Here is a 4,837-nt window from a genome sequence, read left to right on the forward strand (position 1 = left end):
TTAAAATAGCTGATGGAAAATAAGAGTTAAATCCAGTGAGTCTGGAGGATTACGTAAGATCTGATCCTGAAAATCAGCTTCCCTAAGTACTCAAAGATTATGAAAATGGAGAACACTTTCGAATCAGTCCTGCGTTGGAAATTCTACCAAATTACCCTCTTGCTATTTCTATATGACGTCATAATCATTTTTAAATGAAGATGCTTCCCTCTCTAACACTCTGCTCTCGCTCCCCACTTCGAAGCAGCGTCTGGTGAAACCGGCGTGTTTTGGGCAGTAAGCGTGGGTTTACCTTCCTCTCATGTCCAGCCCTTGGCACAGAATAGTCGGCATGGACTTTGACCTCTGAGACTTTCTGCCAGCCACCAATTGTTGAGATTTTTGAAATTATCCTAATCCGTGTTTTTAATGTTTCATCTCCGAATGTTTAAAAATATTAATTTCAATTTGATTTCACAACAGGTGATCGTTCCTGTGATCAGACACTGCCAGCTACTTTCCCAACTCCCCAACAGGTCACTCAGTTAATAATTAATAGAGGAGACCTCACGCAGCGTCCCCAGCAAAGCCCACTGGTTACCCTTGACCCTCAAGGGCAAACATGCCAAAAATGTGGGCTTGCACAAGAAAGAGGAAAGAAAAAAACCCTTGTCTTCTTTAAAAACAAAAGGTTATTTGGGGCACATTTTTCAGATAATTACCTGCATGGCCCTGCTCCATGGAGCTCACGGTAGGTCAAGGTCAGCCACAGCTGTGGCCAATGTGAGCTGACGTGATGGTCTTCATCGCGTCCTTGGCAAGGCCTGACCTTCTGTGGAAGGTCAACTGTAAGTGCAGGTATCCATCCGGTCACTTCCCACCTTGAAGAGATCCAGTCCAAGTTGCTAACACCAAAACCTTTAAAAGAAAAATTATGTTTGCAAGATATTTGCATGCACCTAATTTCCATATGCCTGATGAGGCACATTCACATGACTGGTTAATGAGAGTCCTAGAACTTATGCCTCCAAAACCTTTTGACTCAGTCACTATGCAAAACACGTCAGTTACTCAGAGACTATTTAAGAAAGGACATTACTAGGGGCACCTGGGGGGCTCAGTCGGTTGAGTGTCCGACTTTAGCTCAGGTCATAATCTCACGTTCACGGGGTTGAGCCCCGCTTCGGGCTCTGTGCTGACAGCTCAGAGCCTGGAGCCTGCCTCAGATTGTGTACCTCCCTCTCTCTCTGCCCCTCCCCTGCTCATGCTCGTGCTCCGTCTCTGTCTCTCTCTCCATCAAAAATAAATAAAATAAAATAAATTTTTAATAAAAAGAAAGAACATCAATTTATTAACAATTATGAAAAGATTATATATAAATGTATATAATAACTACATACTGCACATGGTAACCATAATGTAAATATTATATTATACTTACATATAATAACTGAAGAAGTCAGATACAAAAAACACATGTCAGTGGGTATTTATGTGATTTTTTTGACAGTGACAGTCTACCCCTTAACCACAAAAACAAAGAAAGAATCCACAAGCAAAACAGTAACACATCTTGTGCCTAAAAAAGGTAAGCTGTCTAGATGTCAAAAATTCAATTAATGAGATTACAAGCACATGAAAATTGGAAGAAAACATTTCCATTATACATGAAAAAAGCATTAATTCATCTAATGATTTCGATTATTTTAAAAATCAATAGCTAATAGATCAAAATGGGGCAGGGCATTAACTGGCAACTCATTAAAAGGATATAACAAGGGTGCCTGGGTGGCTCAGTTGGTTAGGTGATGTCGTAACCGGAGGCCGGTCCGGGAGTGCTCGTCCCCGGCGGGTGTTCGGCGGTGCCTGTCTCGTCCACCCTGACCCGCAGGGCGGAGAGTCCTCGTGGGTTCTTTTCCTGAGGGAGGGAGAGAAAGGGCAGGAAAAGGGACGCACAGAGAGTAAAGACACAACTCACGGTTTCCGATCAGGTGAGAGAGAGAGAGTTTATTGAGAAAACTGTTCCTTATAAAGCCTTCAAGGTGGGGAAAACAAGGCAGCTGACCCAGGTCGGTTGCTAGGAAACAGGGTCAAGGGATTAGGACCGGAGTAAAAGGGGCGCCTGGGTGGCCCAGTCGGTTAAGCCTCCGACTTTGGCTCAGGTCAGATCCCACCACTCGTGGGTTCGAGCCCCGCGTCAGGCTCTGTGCTGACAGCTAGCTCGGAGCCTGGAGCCTGCTTCCGGTTCTGTGTCTCCTTCTCTCTCTGCCCCTCCCCCTCTCATGCTTTGTCTCTCTCTGTATCAAGAATAAATAAAACATTCAAAAAAATTTTTAAAGACTGGAGTAAAAAAGGAACCGGACTAAAGTGTTCCAGCACAGCGCCGGAGGGGCTGAAGCTACCCTGCCTGCAGGCGGTTGATCTTTGATCTTCTGGCTTCTCCTCTGACAGGGAGTGGCGCTCCCCTGCCTATTTTGCAACTCCCCTCAGGGAGTGACATATCCGCTAGCAAATGGCCAAGCAGCTGAATCTTTGCCGCTCCCCACAAGGTGACCCACTCCTGGTCACAGCTCAGGTCATGAACGCCTGGTTTCTGAGTTGGAGCCCCACGCTGGGCTCTGGGCTGACCCTGCAGAGCCTGCTTGGGATTCTCTCCCTGGCTCCCTCTTTCTCTCCCCCTCCCTCATCTCGTTCAAAATAAATAAATAAACATAAAAAAGCATATAACAAACATCTCAGATAATACCCAACTTCTCCAGAATCCAAAGTGCATATCAAAAAATGAGAAACCAATTTATCAGTGAAAAAGTTTTATTTATTTGCTTTTTAGTGTGTTTTGATAAGCATCTTCTTTGGATAGGCTCTGTTAACCTGGACACTCTCCAGCATCAGTAAGAGAATATGAATTTAGACAACTTCTCCAGAAGGAGTTTTGCCAATACTTACCGGAGGCGTAACAGTTTCAAATGTTATGCCCATCTATTCTGGTCTGTGAAGCAAAGGAAAATGAAATGAGCAAAGTTGAGGATATACTGATATTTGTTGTAGCATTATCAGTGGTGAAATGGTCGGCCCCAAATGTTCAAGAACAAGAGAAGGGAAAAATTAATTGTAGGGGTTTTTTTCACCCAATGGAAAACTATTTAGCTATTTAAATAAACGCGATTTGAAGAATATTCACGGACCTTGGGAAATGTTTACGATGAGGTTAAGAGGAAATGGCCTAAGTAGCCGTGGCTTTCTCAGCGAAGTGTCAGAGTCCCTGCACTTCTGCACGTGGAAAAAGTTCCCTTGGGGGGGTTCTTTTTAAGCTTATTTATTTATTTTGAGAGACAGAGAGTGGAGGAGGGGCAGAGAGAGAGAATCCCAAGTAGGCTCCGCATTATCAGCACAGAGGTCCATGTGGGGCTCAAACTCAGGACCCGTGAGATCACGACCTGAGCTGAAACCAAGTGGTAGGCTTAACCACCTGAGCCACCCAGGCGTCCCTGCTTGTGGGTTCTAATGTATGCTCTCCTCTGAGAATCACCAAAATGCTACATTATACCAATCCTACTGCGTGGAAAAAAAAGATTGAAACAAAACCCACAGAGTATTGTGGTCCCCTCTCAAATGATAGACTTAACAGGCAATTTTATTTCGGTTTAAGATATTATTTTTCCCACTTCTCTATAATGTGTATTTATTACATGTGTAATTTGAAAAGGGAGCTATTTTTTAATGTGAAATGAAGCCTTTGGTCTGTGATGAGATGTGCTAATATTGGGGTTTTTCAAATCTTAGATTCCATTTCGTAAATCAGATTTTCCTTAGATAATTTATCTAATACCCAAGCACAGTGACATTTTGGTAGCACGTTGAGACCATACAATTGTGTTTAATTTTATTGCTATTTTTCCTCATTTTTAAACTGATAAAGAATTTTCCAAGGGAAAATTGACAGTTAAATTCCATTTCTAATTTTTTTTTACTAATTTAACATATTTTTGAGATAATAATCATGAACTTATCTTTTAACTTAAGAAACATATTTTTGTTGGGGCGCCGGGGTGGCTCAGTCGTTTAAATGTCCAACTCTTGATTTCGGTTCAGGTCATGATCTCACAGTTTTCGAGATCAAGCAACATGGAGCCTGCTTGGGATTCTCTCCCTCTCCCCCTGCCACCGCTCATAGTCTCTCTCTCAAAATTTATATATATTTTGTTGTTGTTGCGTTGTTGTTGTCTTTGTTGTTGAAAAAAACATTAAGCCGAAAGCCATTAACGAATTCATCATTTCTTCCCTTCCTATTTCTAGTTCAAGAGGCTAAACTCCTTTGGTTGTATCATTGGCCACTTCGCACTTTGAAATCAGGGACACAGCTTGCTTCCCAGAGGAGTGGCAATAATCAGACACACTTGAGAACATATTTATACAGAGTTTCCAATATAATCAATCAAGCTATAGTTGTTATAATATAATCAATCAAGCTATAGTTGTTTTTAAATTATGTGTGTTCTTGTCTTTCTCTCAAGATCCAGCCCATCACGTAAAACATGAGGCTTGATGCTGCCCGGCCCGGCGGTGGCCACGACTTGGCCGTCGGCGTTCAGACCGCGTACACCTGTCGTCTGCATCGATTCCTGCCCCGCCTGTCCAGCCTCTTCATCGAGCTCTGGGTCGAGCTCGGGATCTCGGGGCAGAGCCGCAGGCCCGTATGAAGCAGCCGCACAGCCGGTGCCCAGGGATCACGCGGCTCCAGCTCCCGGTGTGGCCTGCGCCCCGTGGGCCGTGACGCTCGCAGAGCCCGCGCTTCCGGGGGCGCTGACGTCCTCACTCCCCGCGGCCCGTGGGCAGCGCCACAGGTCCGAGCGCGGCA

Source organism: Suricata suricatta, chromosome 7 (assembly GCF_006229205.1).
Source record: "Suricata suricatta isolate VVHF042 chromosome 7, meerkat_22Aug2017_6uvM2_HiC, whole genome shotgun sequence".
Taxonomy (NCBI): domain Eukaryota; kingdom Metazoa; phylum Chordata; class Mammalia; order Carnivora; family Herpestidae; genus Suricata; species Suricata suricatta.